We start from the raw sequence: 24148 nt of genomic DNA, 5'->3' as shown, positions 1-24148 counted from the left end.
TCCGTGGCTCCGAGTAGGCCGTTGAACAACGGGCATATCCCTCAGCACGCTCGTTGCCGGTTTCCCAATGGTAGTTCTCTTGCGTTCTCATTGGCCTTCTCGAGCGGTACTCGTCGACAGTCATTGCAGCCATGGAAAGGGGAGCTGGTGAAGGCTTGTGCGGATGTTGACCATCAAGGAACTCAGTGTTCAGCTCCGTGCAACGACATAGCTTCTCTTTAACAATCTGTCTAATAGCCGTCGCGAGATCGGCTGATGTGATGTCGTCGTCAATGCTTCCAACAGTTGTTACGTTTGCTATCCGTCCAAACTTCGGGGTTATGTGGCGCAGTTTTAGAGCCTCAAAACCAGCCGTGGTTGCTGAGTGGCTATAGTGTTTGGCTGCTGAGCACGAGGTCACGGGATTGAAACCCGGCCACGGCGGCCGCATTTCGATGGGAGAGATATGCGAAAACCCCCGTGTACTTAGATTTAGGTGCACGTTTAAAAACCCCAGGTAGTCCAAATTATTTCAGAGCCCCCCACTACGGCGTGCCTCATAATCATATCGTGGTTTTGGCACGTAAAACCCCATAATTAAATTATTATTGAGAGCCTCAAAGGTACGCCAATCACGTATTACGTCGGCGACTGAGCTAAGGTTCTTTTTACTAATGAGGAAGTTGTGAAACTTCCTCCGCAATTCCCTTCAACAAATGGTCAACTTTGACCTCCTCTGACATACGAGGATTGGCTGTTCTGCACGCTTGAGTACGTTTTCAATGTGGGTCGTGCACGTCTCGCCTGGAACTTGAGCTCTGTGAAGGAGCGTTTGCTCTGCCTGCTTCTTCTTTGCGACAGAATCGCCAATACCCTCGTTGATTTCGGACGTGAAACGATCCCACGTTGTTGTGGCAGAAGGCATCGTCATCCGCACAGGCGCACAAGACGACTACTGAGCATGCCTCAGCCCAAGAGCGCAAGGTATAAATACCAGAGCACTTTGTAATAAACGTATTCGTTGTTCCCTCATGCCTGCGTGTTACATGGTGACAGAAGTGGCGAACGCGGTTTAGCACCGTCGTTCGTATTGACAGAGTAGCCCTCCACGTTGGAAACGCCCCAGCAGAAACCGTCGCGAAATCTTAACAAGCATGGCGTCGTCAATAATTTCGCCGCCGAAACCGCTGGACTCAACGGGAGACGCCTTTCACAGCTGGATTGTCTGGAAGAAAGACTTCAACCTGTGCGCAACGGCAACAAAGCTGAAAGAACAAGCAAAGGAGGTTCAAGCGGCAACGTTCCTAATGGCAATCGGTGAAGATTCAAGGCAATCTTTCTACACTTTCACGTTTGAGAATGACGACGACAAGCAGGACATCAAGATTCTCATCGAAAAGTTTGAGGCGCACTTCGAGCCAACAACCAACCTGACATTCAATGAATTTCGCTTTGGCGCCAGGAATCAACAAGAGGGTGAGTCGTTCCACGATTGGCTCACAGAGCTTCGGAAGCTCGTACAACAATGCGAGTTTGGCGCACTAGAAGACCAAATGCCGTGCAGCCGAATTATTCTTGGAATCAATGACTAAGTTCTGCAGCAGAGACTCGTATTGGAAAAGCCGTCTTACGGTAAAACTGTCGAAACCTGCCGAGCAGGCGAACAAGGCAAGGAACGTTTCAATGAAATACAGGACACATGTGCTACTAGAATAGATGCCGTGAAATCAAAAGCCAACACTTGCTTTAAGTGTGGCTTTGATAAACATAAAAGTGGATATTGCCCCGCTCATGGTAAGCAATGCCACAAATGCGGAGGCCGCAATCATTTCGCACGTGCATGTCAAAGGCCGTAGTCACGACAGCGCAACGAAGGACGAAGTGTACAAGAAGTTCAGATAACGCACGACGAAGAACTGTTTCTTCAAACACTTGAAGTCAGTACTGTAGATAGAATTGATCGTTGGTCTACGGGAGTCGTTATCGCAAGTGCGTATATAAAATGCAAGATTGGCACCGGTGCGAACTGCTGTGTAATGCCTGGGGCGGTGTAAGGTCGCATAACATCCCAGCCTGCACAGCCATGCTCCACTACACTGCGCACGTTTTTCGGTCACAAAGGAATTGCATCTAAAAAGATTAAGCTGCCCATTAGCCACAAAGGACAGTGCATGGAAGCAGAATTTTTTATCGTCAAGCCGAACGTCCCAGTCACACTGAGTGGCTGCGTCGCTGAACGTCTAGGCCTGATAAGCCGCATAAGTTCAATTGATGCGTCTGGTTGCAATACACCTCAAGGATTTGAGGATGTCTTTCAAGGCCTAGGATAACTCAAGGGCGTGGTCTACCACATACAGCTGAAGCCCGGTGCTCAAGGTACCGTTAAACTAGCAAGAAGAGTCGCTGTTCCCCTTCAAGACCGCGTGAAAGCAGAGCTCCAAAGGAAGGAAAGTGACGGGGTCATCGCAAAGGTAACTGAGCCAACTTCTTGGTCAAGCCACATGGTTGGGGTGGTTAAAAAGGATAACGTGCGAATATGCTTAGACCCGTCAGATTTCAATAAGGCTATCCTCAGGGAGCACTACCACATGCCAACCTTAGAAGACGTAGTACCGCGTCTATCGGGAACACAGTACTTTTCCACCTCGGACGCGTCATCGGGGTTCTGGCAGGTGAAGTTAGACGAGCCCAGCTCAAGAATATGTACTATGAGCGCCCCTATGGCAGATATAGGTTTTTACGCATGCTGTTCGGCATAGCGTCAGCTCCAGAAGTTTTTCAAAGTGCAATGCATAGAGTTGTAGAGGGTCTTGCTGGTGTAGCCGTTGTTATGGACGACATTTTAGTCTGGGGAAACACTCGCGTGGAGAACGACAGCCATCTGTACAAGTTCCTTACGCGTTGCAGAGAAAACAACTTGAAGCTTAACAGAAAAAAAATGTGGTTGATCCCTCTTATATAGGAATCGGTATAGAACACGAAAGTGAAACGTGTCTTCACAGAAGTAGTGTAATGTTTATTGCACATTGATATATAATGTCTATTGGTGTTTTGTGGCTAAAGCGCCCTTAGGCGTTGATGCACCCACGCTGACGCCTGGTGGCACGTCTCCTCCATCACGACTACCAACGTCGATGACCATGAGCAACCGTCGTGCATATGGAAGCTGCACTACGCTGCACACGCTAGCACAACGCGAAAGACGAAGCACGTAACTGACACACTAATACAACGCGCAAGACAAAGCACGTAACTGAATCGTCACCGAGTCAAATCAGCGCGTACAGCGCGTCGTAATTGCAGCCTCCGCGATCAACTTCAGAAACATTTTCAGAGCTAATTGCGGAGGCCACGCCCCGCTGTGCTGAGTACGGTGAACGCCACTACCAACGCCACCTAGCAACGCCACCTAGGTGGCGTTGGTAGTGTTTCTTGATTTTAGCGTCCCTTCGAATGCTGGCATCGAGGCGTCGTAGTGGTGAGACCACCGAAGCGTTCCCTGTCGGTGCGCGTTAGTGTCATAATGCAGTACTTTTCTTTTCTGCTCGTAGGCGGCGGCACCGCCCCGAACAAGAGCGCGGGTACACGGAGGAGTGTTAGATATATAAGGCGCGTCTGTGTAGCTCTCTCCAAATGCGTTTGTGGCGCAATGGGTTAAACGCTCGGCGATCTATCGTCGCGGACCGAGAGGTCGTGGGTTCGATTCCCAAATTTTGCATGTCTGTGGAACTTTTTCTTCTGGTTTCTTTCTTTGTATTATGTTCTATGACGTATTTCCGTGACGGAAATACGTCAGTGAAGTCTTGGTGGACCCCGGCATAAAACACTTTCGTGTTAAAAAAATTGCCACGTATCTGCGTGCTTCGCTGCAAATGTCGTCGAAAGACGATAGTCTTCTGCCGGCCGTACTACATGAGTGCTGGTCTGATCCGCGGCCACCCGTGATGCTGTTCCGTACCATTTCCGTCCTGGCATGAAGGTTTGTTTGAACAGATTTCATTTTACCGCATTATTTCTTCAGGCGGCCATTTATGTTTTGCCCTGCCTCAGGCAGCGCTTCCTTTATGTTGAATCGGCCGCATCTGGCTGGCATTGATAAAATTGAGGAGGCGCTGCGTGAGACGTGGACGCCATCTGGCAATACATCGGGAAACATGAGCTTGTGCAGAGGGTTTCCTTCCTCCATGGCAGAAGGCGCTCGTCGGCGCGCAGTCGGGGAACGTCGTTCATCGGCGCGCATAGCATGGCATTTTCAGCGCAGCTTAAGAAACTAGGGTCTTTAGAGTTACGTATCAATCTATTTTCTATTAAAGGAACACACCTCCTAATACTTACCTAGTGATTTTGCGCCTCAGATATGCGTAATATTTACTTTGTGATCGATAACGTTCACAAGTATGAACAGCCGTACCAGTTTAAGTAGTGTGGGCGGTAAGCAAGTGGTCCAACTTTGGCCGGGTGGCTGAATCGGGTGACAGACAGACAAACAGACAAACAGACCAAATTTTCAGCGTTTAAGTTCCCCAAGAAAGACTATCGTCTTTAAAATGTCACTTCCTGCAGCTCCGAGTACGTTACATGGGCCATGTACTCACCAAAAAGGGACTCTTCCTGGACCCTGAGAGAGTAGAGGAAGGACATTCTACAAGTACCAACACCCCAAAATCGTAAAGACCTTCAAGTATTCCTCGGCATGGTCAACTTTGTGGCGCGCTTCGTGCCCAATATGTCCGCTCTTTCTGCTCCACTTCGAGAGCTTTTAAAGAAAGACATAGCGTGGAATAGGTCGGACCTGCAGGAAAATAGTTTTCAACATCTCCGTGCCGCTCTCATGCTAGCACCAGTTCTGGCATACTTTCTACAGGACCAACCCGTGGAATTGTCGGTTGATGCGAGCCAGTATGGTGTGGGGGCCATGCTCTTGCAAAACGGACAGCCTGTCGCTTACTCATCCCGTTCGCTAACCGAAGCACAACAACGATACGCGCAAATTGAAAAGGATGCCTTGGCAATCGTCCATGGCTCTACAAAGGTTCAAGATTATATATTTCGACAACCAGAAGTAATGGTCGAATCAGATCACAGACCACTGCAAATGATATTCAAGAAACCTTTGTGTGAATGCCCGTTACGCCTCCAACGAATGAGGCTAGTACTTCAAAGTTTTCCAATCACCGTTACGTACAAGCCAGGCAAAGAACTTCTGTTAGCTGATGCCCTCTCACGTTTTCCAAGTAAAGTGCAACTGCAAGAAGAAACTGAGCAGTTTGAAGTCAATGCCGTTTCTTTTCTGTCGATTGCAGACGACCAGCTACGAAGCATCCGGGAATCAACCAAGAACGACGCACTTATGTCGCAGTTGCTTTTTTATATCAAAACAGACTGTCCCGAGACAAGGCTGCAAGTACCGGATGCCCTGCGAGCCTTTTGGGCCTACCGCGATGAGCTACATACCGAGGACGCTCTGCTGCTTCGGAGCAACAAGTTAAACATCCCGCCAGCCAAGCACCGGGAAGTGCTCCACTTACTTCACGCAGCCCATGGCAGACAAGAAAAAATGAAGGCAAGGGCCCGACAGGTGATGTTGTGGCCTAGCATGAATTCGGACATTGCGGCACTTGCAAATTCTTACCACATATGCAAAAAATTCAAAAACGAAAACGCTAAGCTCCCAATGCTGTCATCCGGTGCCCAGCTTCCCTTGGCAGTCTGTTGGTATGGACTTGTTCCACTACGGGGGCAGTGAGTACTTGATTATAGTCAATTTTGACTCGTTCTTTTTCGAGATCAGACAGCTTCGTCATACAACAGCGCAAGCAGTTATCCAAGCATGCATGGAAGTTTTTGCAACAAACGGGATCCCTGCCAACATCTGCAGTGATAACGGGCCCCCGTTCAGCAGTGCAAATTTCACGTCATTCACCTCTCATTTTCACGTCAACCATGTCACGTCCAGCCCTGACTATCCACGCGGAAATGGCATGGAAGAGCGTGCCGTTCAAGAGGCAAAAAAGGTGCTCAAGAAATGTTCATTTGGCACCTTTGAATTTTGCATCGCCATGCTGGAATGGAGAAATTCGCCAAGAGACGACCTTCTGCAGTCCCTGTCGGAAAGATTGATTGGTCGACGCACCAGAACCAGGCTTCCAGTACTGGACTGTCATCTCAAGCCAAAGACTATACGCACCGAAACCGTTCGAAGCCGTCTAGAACACATTAGGAGCAGGCAACAAAAGTACTACAAATCTGCTAGACAGCTTCCAGATCTTCACAGCGGGTCGGCAGTGTCAATCTATGACACCTTACAGAGAACCTGGGCTCCAGCAGTAGTTTTAAGCACGGCAGGCGCGCCACGATCCTACGTACTCGACACTGGCAGCGGACATCTTCTTCGCACGAGAGAGCATCTAAGAACTACAAAGGCAGAAATACAGGATCCACCTTCCCAAACGGAACCGCCAGGTGATACTTCAACTCAGGAGGTGACACCTGAAGACTGGCTTCGTAGGAGCACGCGCCAGCGTAGAGAACCACAACGGTTTCCCTTGCCAGAACGCCGGACTTAATCACGTATTCCAAGTTTTTTTTCCCTTTGAAGAGAAGATGTGGCAGAAGGCATCGTCATCCGCACACGCGCACAAGACGACTACTGCGCATGCCTCAGCCTAAGAACGCAAGGTGTAAATACCAGAGCACTTTCTAATAAACATATTCCTAGTTCCCTCATGCCTGCGTGTTACAGTTGTCAGAGTTTCGTCGTGGTTATCGAACCACACAAGCGCCGTGTCCATGAGAAAGAAGACTCGGTTTGAGAGTCGCGTTACGCTGTCCCAACAAAAGTGCTTGCTACCAGTTCATAGTGATAAACCCATTCTTCGACATCCTCGACGGGCTTCTCTCCGAATGCGCGAGGCACTACCAGGTGTCCGCGCTGCCGTGGACTAGCGATCGTTTTGGTTGAAGATGCCGCTGGTTCAAGTGCGAGTGTTGGCTTCAGTGTGGGACATCTCAAAAACCGTAAGTAATGGGGGAAATCCAGCGATTCGGCGGCTTCGACACAGTTCAGGAGGTTGGAGAACCGTGTTGTGCGTGTTGCATGGTGGTCGGGGTTACCCAGCACCTGCCACCAAAAACTGTTACGGATGATCGATGTCTATGTACAGATGAAGACCAGGATGGATGAGAAGTCACCACAATGTGGCCACCGACATGTTGCCTTGGCTGCTACGGAGGCAGTAGTTCTCCTCTTACTTTATCGCCTGCTCTTTGCCACGTTACAATATACATATATATATATATATATATATATATATATATATATATATATATATATATATATTGCAAAGGAACAGGCACGGAGACAGCACCCGTTCCTGGGCCGGCTGTTATCTTTCTCTGCTTCGTCCTCCACTTCTCCTTGTTGGCCACCTAGCGCCCGGTGTCCTAGCGCCCGAGCCCAAGTGCATCTCCATCTTCATTACACTCGGCCATGCTGCTAAAGATGGCGCTGGCGCTTGTGCGGGCGCGCTGATGCTGGAAAATCGTTGCATAGTCGTCGTCGGAACTAGTCGTCGTCAAGACCATCCAGCGCGCAACCAGCTCCTCGGGGGGTCGGCACTGACTGTTGAGCTATGGTCCCGGGTCTTGCCGTGAATTGTCCTGCCGCTCAGCGTTGTCGGTTTCGGGTGAGGTTGGGGAGATTCCCTTGGAGGGTGCTCCGTTGATTGTTGTGGGTAGTGCGCTGCGGATGCAGCTTCATCGTCTGTCTTGGAGGCCTTGCTGCCGGGTACGCTATGGAAAACGGAGGACGCCGACGTGGAGATGCTCGAACCGGAGGCCTGTGACTGATGCGGTGTCGGCTGAGGGATCTACTCGCTGCCGCTGCTGCTGAACCGTTGGTTCTCGGCCGGGATCTTCGACGACGACGAGCCGCAGCTGATGCTCGGGGATGTGGGGGACGCGCAGGCATAAGGAAGTGGGCCAAAAGCAGCTTTAAGTGCTGCACTGCATTCAAGCCAGGACCCCTGTTTGATGCCTTCGTACTTATCCCAAGCCTTGGCAGCATCGCAAAGTCGGTTTACCGCAACCAGACATTTTTTTATCTGCCAAGCATGACGGCCACCTATGGCATTGATAGCGTGACCCCAAAGGATGACGTCATCTTGAATGCCGCGAAACGGTGGTATTTGTATAAAATCCGGCTGCTGGAAGTCTAAGCGTATCATCTCCGCCAGGCTATCTATCCAGCGGCCCGAGGAACCAGGGCCGGTGTCCACGGATAGTGTCGTCGTTGTGGTAGTCGCGGCAGCCGGTTCTACCACCAAGTAAGCATCAACGGCATACCTTGGTAGCTGAGGAGTCGAAGTAGTTCTCATGATGATATTCTCGCCGAGGGAAGCCTGTACGGCATTCCCAGGGAGGACAGGTCCAAGACGGGGGGGGGGGGGCGGAGCGCTGTCTCAGTGAGACGTGCAACGGTGCAACCACCGACGGATGCCAAGGTGTTCGTCAAAAGCTCGAGCTGGTGATTCAGCTTGGCGATGGCTTGGACGACAGCACCGGTAGAGTCCTGCTCTACAGCCAACAAGAAGGCTTGGACGCCGTCCCTGGATGGTGCGATAGGTGCTTGTGACGGTGGTAGGGTGGCGGGCTTCATAGTTGAGGAAGCGAGTACGGCATTCCAGCGCAGGAGGGACCCGGCGCGCTGAAGAACCGTGCGAGGAAACATTTACGGCCCAAACGCCTTAAGCCAGGTTCGTTGTATACGACTGCGCCATTGTAAACGAACAGACACAGAGACAGCACCCGTTCCTGGGCCGGCTGTTCTCTTTGACTGCTTCGTGCTCCTCTTCTCGTTCGCCCCCTAGCGCCCGATGTCCTAGCACCCGAGCCCAAGTGCATCTCTTCGCCTTCATTACAATATATATATATACCCACTCTTGCCCTGCACCCACTACCTACAGGTGCCAATATATATATATATATATATATATATATATATATATATTGGCACCTGTAGGTAGTGTGTCCAGGGCAAGAGTGGGTCGAGCCCAAGAAAACAAAGAAGACCGCGCGCGTCTTCCCTGCTCGAGAACAAGCCCCGCAGACACGTTTTCAGGAGCCAGCTGCTCTACGGTTTACTAATCCCACAATACTACTTCTCAATACTACTTCTTTCATCAAAGATGGAGGAGATATCATGCTTGAAAAGCTTGCGGCTCTTTATACGCAATGCTTCACGACTTTAAGTGTACCAGAGAGCGGGAAGAACGCCAACATTATACTAATCCATTAAAAGGGGGACGTTAAAGAATTGAAGAATTATAGACCCATGAGCCTGCTTTCAGTATTGCAAAAAATATTTACCAAGATAATTTCCAATAGAATCAGGGCAACACTTAGCCAACCAAGAGAACAGGCTGGCTTGAGGAAGGGATATTCTACGATGGATCATATTCATGTCATCAATCACGTAATCGAGAAATCTGCGGAGTACAATCAACCTCTATATATGGCTTTCATAGATTATGAAAAGGCATTTGATTCAGAAGAGATACCAGCAGTCATAGAGGCATTGCGTAATCAAGGAGTACAGGAGGCACACGTGGATATCTTAGCAAATATCTACAAGGATTCCACAGCTATCTTGGTTCTCCACAAGAAAATTAGAACGTTACCTATCAAGAAAGGGGTCAGGCAAGGAGACACAATCTCTCCAATGCTATTCGCTGCATGCTTAGAAGAAGTATTCAAGCTCTTAGACTGTGAAGGCTTAGGAGTCAGGATCAACGGCGAATATCTCAGCAACCTTCGGTTTGCAGATGACATTGTCCTTTTCAGCAACAATGGAGACGAATTACAGGAAATTATTGAGGACCTTAATCGAGAAAGTGTAAGAATTGGGTTGAAGATGAATATGCAGAAGACAAAGATAATGTTCAATAGCCTGGCAAGAGAACAAGAATTCAGGATCGCCAGTCAGCCTCTAGAGTCTGTAAAGGAGTACATTTATCTAGGTCAATTACTCTCAGGGGACCCTGATCATGAGAAAGAAATTCACAGAAGAATAAAATTGGGTTGGAGTGCATACGGCAGGCATTGCCAACTCCTGACTGGTAGCTTACCACTGTCGCTAAAAAAAAAGTGTACAATCATTGCATTCTACCGGTGCTAACATATGGGGCCGAAACTTGGAGGTTAAGAAAGAAGCTCTAGACCAAGTTACGGACCGCACAAAGAGCAACGGAACGAAAAATCTTAGGACTAACGTTAAGAGACAGGAAGAGAGCGGTGTGGATCAGAGAACAAACGGGGATAGCCGATATTCTAGTTAACATTAAGCGGAAGACATGGAGCTGGGCAGGCCATGTAATGCGTAGGATGGATAACCGATGGATCATTAGGGTCACAGAATGGATACCAAGAGAAGGGAAGCGCAGTCGAGGTCGGCAGAAAACCAGCTGAAGTGATGAAGTTAGGAAATTTGCAGGCGCCCGCTGGAATACGCTAAAGCAAAACAAGGCGAATTGGAGATCGCAGGGAGAGGCCTTGGTGTTGCAATGGACATAAATATAGGCTGATGATGATGATGACTACTTCTCAAGGCTCGTGACAAACTGTTGGACGTGCGGGTTACACGTCCTCACCGATGTTGCAGACCCCTCCAAAGATCCGTGCTACGAATTCAGTGCCTGACCACCCTCCCGTACATCGGGCCAGCCGCAGGATCATGGGCAAAAGGGAACGGTTTGGTCATGCGGGCAGATATACTGCAGCGGTGTCTTCTTCGATGTGTGTCGACGCGCTGGGACTGCCAGGCGGGCACCGGATATTTTGAAAGCTCGGCCAAGGCTGCGAGTTCCAAGAACAATGGCGCGAAATACTTCCAACGCATCCACAGTAGTAGCAGATAGGCCTATCATAACAAATGCGCCATTCCTCCTGGTTCGTCCAGGAGGACGAGCGTGCGAACTTCTTGGTAGACCGGGAACGCCGGGTGAGCGGTATTCGGGTCTCTTGACTGGGTAAAGTGAGTGGAGTTCGATATTGGCCAATTCTTGCCGTACAATGGCCTGGATGAGGGATATTATTGCGTGGGTACCATCTGAGGCGCGAACTTGAGTAGGAACTGGCGATGCAGCTGTAATCATCCGGAGGAAAGTACGCACAATACTGTCGGATGCAGGCGGCATAAGTGGGAGACGGAGGCCCTCACAGGTAGATGTTGCAGCCGTAATACGAAGGCGAGAAAAGTTGTGAGCAACACGACGGCTTTTCGCTTCTTCAAAGCGGCGGCATTCAGAAATGATCTCCTGCATTGTCGAAGTGTTCTTTAAAGCGAGGAGATTAAACACGTCGTCCACGATTCCTTTGAGGATGTGCACGACGTTTTACGCTTCCGGCATCTTCTCGTCAACCTTGCGACAAAGCGTAAGCACGTCCTGAATATATGTCAAATAGGACTCAGTGAACGTCTTAGTTCGGCACGCAAGGCCTTTCTGCTCACACTCACCCATTCTTATAAATGAAACAAATCTGCCGCGTCGTGTTACCCGTTTTGGAAGAGATGCCAGGATTCGCCCAGTTGTGCCAGGATGACGGTGGGCGTCGTTGTCAGTTTACCCGAAGCATTCTCGCCTTGAGCTGGGATTACCGATGCAGACAAGGAGCTCCCGCTACGTAAATCGATTGTGCCTCTTGGAGAGCCCGCAACTCGACCAGAATGTTACGCGAAAGAGAGGTTTAAAACATATTTACATGATATTTACAATGCGTATGCTGGCATACAAAGCATACAAGATGGAAACAAATCCGCACGACATCAGCGAGCGTCGTCTTTTTCAGTAGTCTCTTCAGTTTGATCTCTTCCAGTGCTTTGTAACTGACCCCCTGTGGCGAAGGCGTCGTCGCGGTGCTTGCTAGATTGTCCGAGTGGTATCGCCAGAGGCGGGTGACGTGGACGACATCAGTGGAAGGTCGAGGCATGGTGGAAAAAAGAGGCGTGATTTCATATGTAACGTCGGTCACTCGGCACAAGACACGGTACGGGCCACAGTAAAGCGAAGTCACCTTTTCGCGAAGACCAACTCTTTGTGACTGTGTCCAAAGACGGACCATATCACCAGGGCTGAAGTGGGTATCCCGGTGGTGGGCATCATAGAAGCGTCGTTGCTTTTCCTGCGAAGCGGTAAGGCGCAAGCGTGCAATATTGCGTGCCTCTTATGCCCTGAAGTTGACGTCACGGGCGTATTCTAACGACGTGTAAAAATGGCGGGAAGAAGCGTGTCAAATGACAGCATAGAGTTTCTTCCGTACATGAGATAAAACGGCGAAAAACCTGTCGAGACATTTCGGGATGAGTTATATGCAAATGTTATGAAGTGAAGAGTGGCATCCCAATTATGATGGTCGGCAGAACGATACATAGCAAACATGTCTTTGACAGTTCTATTAAGACACTCTGCGAGGCCATTTTTCTGAGATTGGTACGCCGTTGTCTTCTGTTTTGTAGCACAGAAGTGCTAGAGGTCCTGCACAACTTCTGATATGGAGTAGCGGCCCCGGTCTGTGACGAGCTGAAGAGGAGCACCGTGGTGAAATATAACATCTTCGAGGAGGAAGTCGGTGACGTCGGTTGCCCAGCTAGTTGGGCGAGCCCGAGTGATTGCGTACCGGGCCGTGTAGTTGACCGCGACGGCTGTCCACTTATTTCCGCAGGAAGATAGAGGAAAAGGCCTAGAAGGTCAAAACCAACCCTAAAGAATGGCTCCGATGGTACGGCAAGGGGTTGAAGGTGGCCAGCTGGGAATACGGCTGTTTCTTGTGGCGCTGGCATTGCTCACAGGAAGCGATGTAACTGCAGACAAAACAGTAATACCGGGCCGAAAGTATCGATGCCGAACACGGTCATACGTCCTAATGACTCCGAGCTGACCCGCGGTAGGAACATCGTGTAGCTGTGCAAGGACGGTTTCACGCATATGTGAGGAAAAAACTAAGATCAATTCGGGACCTCGCCGAGACGTGGGAGGCCAAGATATCCACCCCGGCCCGGGACGAATAACGACGTCTTGTCGCCAGAGCCCGGGATGCTATCGCGGCCAGAGGATTCCTGGAATGAGGGACCCTCCCACCTAGAGTGATCCACAGCTCAAACGCTCGGGACACTGTCTCGAAAATTAAAGTTTATTTCATCATCATCAATTCGGGACCGGAAAGGTGCATGATGTAATGGTACAAGATGCCGTCCTGCAGCACAAACCTATGCAGAGATGCGGACGGTCTCTCAGAAGTCAGCCGGAGAATGACGTGTCGCAAGTAGGGGTCACGGCGTTGCTCATCTACGATGTTTTGAAACGCAGTAAGCGACAACACACAGGCATACTTGCAGTTGTCGGGAAGCTCCGGTGGGTCTACCGGATGGCGCGACAAGCAATCAGCATCTTTATGCAATCGAACGCTCTTATGCACAACGGTGTATTAGTACCCTCCGAGTTTTAGAGCCAACCGACCGAGACGTCCAGTAGGATCCCTTCATCATCGTCATCATAATCATCAGCCTATTTTATGTCCCTGCGATCTCCAATTACCCCTGTCTTGCGCCAGCGTATTCCAACTTGCGCTTGCAAATTTCCTAACTTCATCATCCCATCTGGATGGGATGGATAACCGGTGGACCATTAGGGTTACAGAATGGATACCAAGAGAAGGGAAGCGCAGTCGAGGTCGGCAGAAAACCAGATGGGATGATGAAGTAGGGTCCCTTATGGATCAATAATAAAGCCCCTATCTTAAAGAAAAATGGTTGAACACGAAGCTTTCGCCCATGTAAACTGAATCAATGTCCAAAGCCAACGACCATGCAACAAAGCCAAGAAATGCTGAGCAACCAGATGGGATGCATATGTGATTTGATTGCTTGTTTAGGATTGTATTGTTTGAACGTTGAAGTTGAATGAAGACATATTTTGTTAAGTTGCATAGCCTTTATTTTAGATCATATTGCCGTTGATTACACGCACATGTACACTCACACTCTCACGGACTGCATGCTGTTGCCGATACACGGGATCGGCCTTAGGGCCACGATCGCGCTCGCGCTTACGTTCGCGTACGGTAGCCCCTTCTGCCGTGCGCTGCACCCGCGGCCTACCCACGGGAATGCACTCCCGGTAAGAAGCCTAAGCTGCGGTTCTCATGAATACGCTGCGTGAAGCGTGTAATGCAATGCAGTTCGCAATAAGTTCGTAATGCAATACAGTTTGTCTGGGTAGCGTGGCGTTGCAGTTCCCATTGTTCTCATCGGTACAGCTGCGAATATAAACTGTAGTGTTCTACGATGGTGAGCTCAGATACGCAGATTGTTCTATTGCGTGCGTAGATGCGCAGATAGTTCCATTGTATAAGTTGGCTTTCCTGCAGTGCATTTTCGAATCAGTACCAATCAGTGAGACACAGAAAGCTTCGCTTTAAAAGCCAGCCTCAGACATGATGGTCGGGGATAACTTTGAATTGTCAGCCGTACAAGTAGGAGCGAAATTTACGCACTGCCCAAACGAGGGCAAAGCACCCGCGTTTAGTAATCGAGTAATTGCGCTCCGCTTGCAGCAGAAAACGGCCATGACACAGTGTGATCTTCCTGTCAAGCAGCAAGTCTCAGAAGGACCACTATGTACTCCCCCTGGCGACTACCTACACTGCGCCTCTGCTTGACAAATACGACAGCTTCACCGAACCAATGAATGCCCTCGCCATGAAACGCTTTCTGCCTTTAAAACGACCAGGCTAACGAGGAGAGCAACCCAAGGCTATGTAGATACATTTATTGCACTTGCGAACGGGAATCCTGTGAGCACGACTCCAGACACAGCAGCTACCATTACTTGCGTTAACCAGAGTGTGTTCAAGCTCTGTAGCTGCAATTACTGAACAATTCCTGCATTGCCGTTCAGCAAGTCACTCCATCAACAAAAGTTTTCGGTCGCGTGCAAAAAGAACTGCAAATAGAAAAATGAAGAAAGGCAGCTGAAGCACATCTGGGGCTGCGCGTGATAAGACTATTAGTTGTCCTGGACGACGCCTGCTTTTTCAATCTCTGCTTGAGCCTCAACAGCATTAAATTGTATCGAGGCTACGATATTACCCAGCCCGCTCCTAAAAATCAAAGCAAATTTTCAGCCTTTCTGGGTCTTTAATGTAAGGTGTTAACATATTGCATCTTCAGGAGTCCCAACAAGCCGTATTGAAGGACGTTCTTCAGAAGTCCTGCTTCAGAAATTAAAAATGGACTTCTGGCGCATCGTGTGTGAGAAACACCGCATTACACTGACCAAGAACATTCTCGTTCACCGACCACCATATTAATATTCAAGGACGACATAGCGAACATTGCAAGACAAGTTGAGTGTCTTCTCGAACAAGGCGCGTAGTATGACAATTCTCACCTTACGCGGCTCCTAGCTGTGAAACTAGCGGAAAAGAAGGGCGACATCCGTATGCTTTTGTGCATCGACTAGCTCAAACTTAGCGACGTTACACTTCAAAACAATCACTCTCTCCCAAGCATCAATCATGTGCTAGAGAACTTCGGTACCTCACGATAGCTTTCACCTTGATATATCACATCAGGATTATGGTACATTCAAATGCGCGAAGAGGACATTCCAAAAACGGCTTCTGATACATCTAACCGCCTTTAGGAATGCTTTGTTATGTCTTTTGCTCCAAGAACGCCCCCACGACATTTGAAAAGGCTGCAAGATCTATAATCACAAATTGTAGTTTGAAGATTATTGTCAACTACTTCGATGACATTGCAATGTTTTCTAAGACATGCCCTGAGCATATAAGTCACAAGCTTTGTTGGAAGCCCTGAACATCCAGAATATGAGGCAAAAGCTCAAGAAGTGTCATGTTGCTCAGAATTTCATTGACTATCTTGACCAGAGAGTTTCTGAAGGCACAGGGACACTTAAAGAAAGCAAAGTTCAAAGCAGAGTTACGGTTTGAAAATCTGAGATTCCCAAAAGACGTGGAAATATTTTTAGGAACCATGCCTGTCGACCAATATACCATGTTGAAAGGACGCAACCACACTCCATGAACAGTTAGGAAATGACACTCATTGAGAATGAGACGTTTAATGTGAAAATGTTTTTACGAAATGAAGAAACGGCTAACCGAAGAGCCACTGCTTGGAATATTCAGTGCTGACATCCATGCGTTAGTTACTGCGATGCCTCAAACGTAGGCATCGGAGCTGTGCGGAAATACTACACATGACATACAGAAAGGAACACCTTGTGGCTTACTAATCATGGAAATTGCTGAACCACGAACAGAATTACGCAGTAACAGAGCTTGAAGAATTTGCCCATAACTCACGTTGCACAGCAGCACGGGCACAAATTATCAGTGATGTTTTGACATACGTCCTTCATTCCGAAACAAGCCAGAGACTCATGAAACCAAAAGGCAAGCGATTTCGGTCACTTCAGTGTCTGCCACCTTACCGCCTTCTCGCAATGTACACCACCAGTGGCAAAGTCGGGATGCCACAACGTGAAAGACGCCCGCCAAGCGTCTCCGCATTTATTTTTCATTTCATTAGTGCAATATATAAATATATATAGATATATATTCGTATCATAAGAAGCCCGCAAACCATAACACAAAGGAGACGATAGGGGTCGTTATCCGTAGTTTTAAATAGAATTAGAGGACTGATAAATAAGTGGAAACGAAAGTGTATGAATTAACAACAGGCCGCAGGTGGGGGAGAACCGCATGTCTATATATACGAGTATAAAGAAGTTGGAATCAGCTAGCACAAGACAGGGGTAATTGGAGATCACATGGAGAGGCCTTCGTCCTGAAGTGGACGTAAATATAGGCTGATGATGAGTTATACATATATATATATATATATATATAATGTTACACAGGCGGTGTTTAATTCAGACCCAAATGAATCTGGTTGATGAGCGCGTTTCGATAGCCGTCCCGAGGCTGCTTGGGTAACGTCGTTCTCCTCTTCCACCTGGTTATCTGCGCGGCATCCTTGGTTCATCGCAAGAGCTCGTGACATTTCCCGGCTGGCAGAGGAAGCCCGCCGGCCGAGTCAGTCATCTCGTGGATTGTAACGCCTCAGACGCGTGAAGTGTGTCACTTCAGCCTTGGCCGAGCGTGGTCCACTACTCGTGAGACGCGCAATGCGATAGTTCACTTCGCTTACGCGTTCCAGAATAACGTAGGGGCCGACGTAGTGGGCGAGAAACTTCTGGCACAAGCCAGGCTTTCACACAGTGTCCAGAGCCACACAAGGTCACCAGAAGCGAAGTAAACGTGGCGGTGACGCCCGTTATAGCATATCTTGAACCGGTCCTGCGATGCCAGGGTGCGTAGCCTAGCGAGGCATCGCGCTTCTTCGGCTCGACCGAGGATCTCATCAATTAATTCGTTGTCATGAGCGAAGTAGGGAAATATGGTGTGGAGGGTGTAGCGCGGTGGACGAGCATAAAGATGGAAAAATGGTGAGTAACCAGTAGTCTCGTGTCTCGCGATAATGAAGACATAGGTAATGAAAGGCAAGGTACTGTCCCAATTCTTGTGGGCTGAATCGACGTACATAGACAGCATGTTGGCAAGCATTCTGTTTGTGCGCTCGACCAGTCCATTATATTTGTGGATGGTCGGGCGTAGAAAGGCAGAAGCTACGTGAACACAGACGAAGGGTTTCTTCAACTACGTCCGAGGTAAATTATCGCCCACGATCGCTGATTACTATGCCAGGAGGTCCATGTCGGAGTATAACGTGAGTCAGCAAAAAGATAGAAACTTCTGTAGCTGTGGCCGATGGCAACGCGGCGGTCTCACAATAGCGGGTCAGGTGATCTACGCACACGATAACCCAACGATTACCCTTGGAGTATCGCGGTAAAGGGCCTAGAAGATCTATACCAACTTGCTCAAAGGGGATCCTAGAAGGGGGGACTGATTGAAGGAGGCCTTGTAGCGCTTGTGGAGGACGCTTGTAGCGCTGGCATTGAGAGCAGCTGGCGACGTACCGTTCGATATCCTTCTGCATCTTAGGCCAGTAAAAAAGTAAGACGACGACGCTCGAACGCAATCATTAGGTTCGCATAAATGCCTGATCTGCAAGCTAGTCGTTACGACGCTCGCTTTGGGACGCCAGGGTACGCGGGTTGTTATTCTGCCTCGACAAGAAAGTTTTTTTTTTATTTTTCTTTCTTGGTAGTTTCCTTATACGAACCACAAATTACGGATGGCTTAAACAGCTTCGCTGGTAATATATTACAAAATTTAGATAACACTTAAGCTTCGCCTTTAAGAGTAGAACGTGATATTATACAAAGATCCCTGAAGGCTTGTGATGCTTCCCGGCAAGTGCAGCTTTCTTTTTTCTTTACCTTTGCCTCAGTGTGCCGCTGCTGTGTTACGCTGCCGAGGAGGCGAGCGCCATCTGCATGGTGTTTTTTTGCAAGTAACCTACTCTGGCGTGCCACTGCATGCTCGTGTGGTAGAAACGCTCGAAAAGGGGCTTGACTTTCCTCGTAACCAAAATATTTTTTCTCGTACTTTCAAATTACAATCCGACGCTGTCATATCTGTAGGTTAGAGTTGAGGGGTACTTTACGGTTTTTGTGACGAGTTTTACTTTGAGAAATTCAATTTTTGTTCACTAAGGCCTCTGTGCAACGTGGAGGCCCTGCGTGGTCGGGGTGGTTCGGGATGATTTTTTCCACCACGGAAGCTGGCGCTTACGCCGGCACCGACGCCAGATTTTGTGACACAAGGGACCCGTAACGCTATTGCATTAAAATTTGGCACACAGTTAAACTTCGCCTTTAAGAGTGGAACGCGATAGCATTCAAAGGTCCCTGAATGCTTGTCAGGCTTCCAGGCAACTGCAGCTTTTTTTTTCTCCACCTTCGCCTCAACGCGTCGCTGTCGTTTTACGCTCCCTACGCTGCCGTAAAGTGCCTTGATCTTGAAAGTAGCGACTCTCTCCTCCGCGCACGCGCTTTCCTCCTCAATTCTCCTCCGATTTCTCCCCTCCCCAAGGCGGCGCGGTGCGCACGGCAGGCTGAACCTTTCTTTGGCTCGCTACAGCCGCATTAGCATCAATGCGCGCGTTTGTTTATTCGACCTTTTGAAGCGTTGTATGGGAATTTCACCCTTGTGAAACTGTCATGGCGAAAGTACGCTTCCGGTAGAACGTCGTAACATTTATTAAGGACGCTTCGATAAAAACAAGCGGAATTGCTCCGAAAAAATGAGTACTAAGCAGCGGGTGAGCGGTTTGCCTCTACGTCGCCGCATGGGTTGTCCGTAACGTAGAGGTTAATTGAGCGCATATAATGTAAGCTGCGTAGAGTATACACGAGAATTTGGTTCATAATCGTGGCTCGTAAAAGGCTCAGAGAAGGTAATTAAGAAGAAATGTGATGGCTTACTTGAAGTGAATTCACCGAAATGAGTATGCGAAAAGCCTTTGTGCCAACGCCACTGTGCAAAACACGCGCTGTGTTTGTGAAACAGCTGATATAGAACGTACCACAGGCGCCTGCATTCCGTCACTATAGAGCGACGAGAAATTGCATTCCATCACCTCTGGGACTACCCTAAGTCTCAAAATAAGCTGATTGCTCACACGGAAACTTCTAAGACTATGGCACTTGATAATTACCTTACAGAATTCAAGATGTCAAGTTTATCAGTATTCAGGGAGATTGTGAGAAGCGCGTGTCTTGTAGTTTATGAGCATCCGCGAATAATACATGTCAGATACGTAGCTTCGCCTTCGTGCGTATGGCTTTTTACTTTACGGCAGCTGCCAAGATATCATTGAGTGGTTGGTAATTGACTTATTTTGGCTTTCGCTTAACCAACTGCAGTTCATATGCCTATATCAAGGAATGAAGATAATTGCTTGGTTTATTTCAACAAAATAATACTTATTCGCGGTTTTTCGCGCGATGAAAAGCGCTTCCAGTATTTCATATTTGACGCCACTGAACTACACAATGATCTAGGCGGCGCCGAATGTTGCGGACCAAACCGATGAGGTGGTTAGAAAAAAAAATGTCACAGTTTCGCCCCGAGGGCGAAGCAATGAATGCGATAGCAACACAGCAATGTCATACGAAGTAAGGTGAGCGGCTTTGGTAGCAATATGAATTGTAGTAAACATGAGCTGATTAAGTAAGCAGATGTGCGGCGGCGTAAGTAGACCGACATGAAGAGAGACTCTATGACCACGAGAAGGCACGTGTGAAACGGTGGTGTTGATGAGAAGCGCTTCCCGTGGGCAGCGCGTGCGAAGGGACACACCTGTAGCGCTGCACTGCCGATCTGGGCAGCATCGCATGTGTAGCGTGCGTTGGAAAATGTGGCCCGACTATTACCAACTGAATGAACAAGCGTGGTGTGAGCGCGCACAAACAAACATGAATAGATCACACTGAATGACAGCAGAGAACGACTGTCAAAACGCTGGAAGCAAGCGCATACGCCGCAGCGGGCGAGGTACGTGCGGTCTATCGCTTCAACGGAAACTGAGCGGCGAATGCACAGCGCATACCGTGTGGAGATAAGAGACGGTGCGGGCGAGCGACGAGCGCGGTTGTTGGCAGAGTAGAAGTGCGCCCCCCCCCCCCCCGCTCCCTCCGGCGCTGGCTTCCCGCTACCTCGCTTGCCCGTGGGAGATTGAGTGCGTTCGCTCTCCGTGATAGCGCGCGTCCCTGCACGCTTCCGCTCGGGCATACTGCGCGCGGCGAAGATTTTATCTATACGGAACCTCACGGCGACGGCTACGGCGACGCCAACGGCAGAAATCCGCTTGAAGTGTCCATATAAAAAAAGTACAACGTTAACTACGAAGTTTTTTTCTTTGCCACGCACACACACAGACACGCGCACAAACACACAATTACAGGATAGGAGTTACAGGCATTCACTTATAAATTACATACATTTGAAAGCTAACGCACGCGCAAGAACACAAAAAACTTTGTCACTGCACGAAGAGCCAACAAAAAAGTTCAGCGACTCCCATAAAAAAATGGAAAAACTATATGCACAAATATAGGTACTCTGTATTGAACTGAATGAAGAGCCCGGTTATGCAAAGGGTATTAAAATCTCCATGCAACTTCATTTTAGCAATATAATGAAAGGTTAAGCAATCACCTTGTAAAGAACGACATGCTTAGAAGGGGCGCGATCCTTTCTCCCGACGTTACGGAGCGACTGCTTGCGGCGCAGGACATTCGGTTCTCCTCGAGGGGATAGAAAATAATGCTTGCCCTTTCTCTGATCTGCTGCTGCATTGATACACGCAGCAGCAAGGTATTTTCACGGAGAACGAAGCCCAGATTCCAACGTAAAAACGGAAAAATATAAGAAACGCACGTTCGGACCGCCAGGGCGACCACCACTTGGCAAGCGCATGGCGGGTGGGAGGAACTTAAAGTGCGCGAAAGCAAGTTTCGCGCCCTATTCGTGACGTCAGGGTGACCTGACAGGGTTGTATCGCGCGCCGCAGCCATTCAGCGTGGCGGATGCAATGGCTCGGTGAAAGAGAGGGGAAAAAAGGAGGTGGACAGTGCCGGCGAGAGAGTTGCGGCGTAGATCAAAGAGTGCCGCTACTTTCCAACATCAAGGGGTTTTACGCTGCCGAGGAAGCGAGCGCCATCTGGAGGTTTCTTTTTGCAAGTAATATACGTGGGCGCGCCACCGTTGGTATGGTAGAAATGCTGGAAAAGGGTTGGTGTCTGAGTTTTCTCGTAACAGAATTACGTTTTCTCGTACATTCAAATTACAATCCGGCGCTATCATGTCTTTAGGTTTTAGTTAAGTCGTACTTTACAATTCTTATCACGAATTTTAATTTGAGGAATTACATTTTGTACGCTATTGCCTCGGCGCCACGTGCAGGGCCTGCGTGGTCGGGGTGGTTCGGGATTACTTTCTCCGCCACCGACGCCGACGCTGAATTTTCTGCGACTCGGGGCCCATAACGCTATCGCATTAAAAAAGTAGACAATAGCTCAGTCTGAGTAACTGTCGCCTTTCTCTAAGGACGCTACCACCACGTCATAATGCTCTCACGTGAGAAGAAGCTGTGGTATGGAGGAAACTCCAAACAAATTGATATTCAAACTTGAGTCTACCACGCCGTACAGTGACAGTGACAAGAACTTTTATTGGTCCTTAGAAACTGGCCAGGGGGAGCCGAAGGCTCCCTCAGGTCAAGTCGGTGGCTTCGCCCACGATGGCACCGCCGCACCGGGAGGCGAAATCCCGTTGCGATGTCGTGGGCCCTTTGGACTGCCTGGAGTTGGATGTGGTGGTGGTCGCTTCTTAGGAACTCCTCCCACTGCTCCTTTGTGGCAAGTATAGAGTTTTCTATGGCTGGGCACAGCCAGAGCATGTGATCGAAAGGGCGTGAGTCGGCTCCGCATTTGGGGCACGACTGCGGGAAGTGCGGGTCTATCCTGCTAAGGGACCGCGGAGTGGGGTACATGCGGGTTTGTAACATTCTGAGCGTGCTAGCTTGTGGTTTATTTAGTTTTGGGTGAGGAGGAGAGAACTACCTCCTTTCCAAGCGGTAGTGTGAGACGATCTCGTGAAAGGTGCACAATGGGTCTTTCTGGATGCTAGCCTCGTTACGAGGAGGGACGTTTACGGCTGCGCGGGTCGTGAAATCGCTCGCTAGCCGGTGAGCCCGTTCGTTGGGGTTGCAGCCGTGCGGTTGGATTGACTCTCCCAGGTGGGCCGGGAACCATGAAATGTGGAAATATGCTTCCGTGCCAATTTGACCGAAATTAGTGAGCTTGTTGATCGCAATTCTATTCGCCCGTTTCGATACGCGCGCCGCCGAAAAGGACCTAACGGCTGTACAGGAATCCGAGAAGACGAAGAGAGGAGAATGTGCGCTGTGTATGGCCAGGGCGACAGCCGCCCCCTCCGCCTCGTGAGCAGAAATGGTGCGCACAGAGGCCGCATTCACCAGATTGCCTTTCGCATCCACTACCGATAGGGCGAACGCGTCTTCACTGTACAACTTGCGCTTTATTGTTATAAATGCCCACACTGCGGACAATGCGCGACGCTTTACCACAAGGTATGGGCTTGGGCAAGCACACCAGAACTCTGACTCATAACACACCCCACTGCAATGGGACGCATCGCTGTCCAGCTCCGACTCGACGGATGAGCTCAACCTGGTCAACCGAGCGCGAAAGACAGCTAAGGCCGCTGGACTCCTCGACTCAGGGTACAACCCACTGCAGAGCAGAGGAGGTACCTACGGTCGGCTGCTCTTTTACATAAAGTTTATTATCTCTCTCTCTCTCGTTGTATTGTACGGGCAGAAACATAAGCACAAATGATGAATACGGTGTACAGAACTGAATACTGCATGAAATTGAACCCACTGAATAAAGCAACCCTACTACGAAAACGATATCGACCAGCATATTGGGCGCTCATCGAATTTCATAACACGGCTGGAATACCTGGCGGTAACAAAAGGCATCATGGTACGTTTCAGAAAAATGGGTAGTTATTCTATAGTACTTTATTAAATTTCTTATTGCAGTACAATATGCGTTTATTTAGGTAACGATAGGGCCGATGGAATTAAGTGACAGCGATGTTGGCGACGTATTTTCAAAATAAATTGCAGCTTGTGCGAAAACACTAACGTCATAAAAGCAGTGAATTCGGTTATCGGCAGCATGCAAAAAAAAAGAATACATTCGTGTGAGACAACGTACTCGGACGAGTGAAGGTAACGAAGAAAAAGCAGCTCAAGAATAACGTCTTCCTCCCAGTGAGTAAATCTTCCATGCTTCTGAAAAGAAAAAGAGACCAATAAAGACCGTTCATTTTCATATCTTGGGAAGAAATATTGAATTTCTTAACGGTGTCGATTCCACACACCCATGGGAATAACATTCCGAATAAATCTGGAAGCAAACAGTGTAATCATCAAAATTTTGAATAGCTATTTTATTTAGGCAAGTAAGAGGGCCACAGGAAGTTTCCGGTCCGTCCATGCAATGGCAAATGAGCCTTATTTCATAAGAAGTCTAACCTTTTTTCTTTTATTTATTTCATGTGTATAGTTCCTTGTGCCAATTTG

The sequence above is a fragment of the Dermacentor silvarum genome, chromosome 9 (genome assembly GCF_013339745.2).
Source record: "Dermacentor silvarum isolate Dsil-2018 chromosome 9, BIME_Dsil_1.4, whole genome shotgun sequence".
Taxonomy (NCBI): Eukaryota; Metazoa; Arthropoda; class Arachnida; order Ixodida; family Ixodidae; genus Dermacentor; species Dermacentor silvarum.
This window is presented reverse-complemented; position numbering follows the sequence as displayed.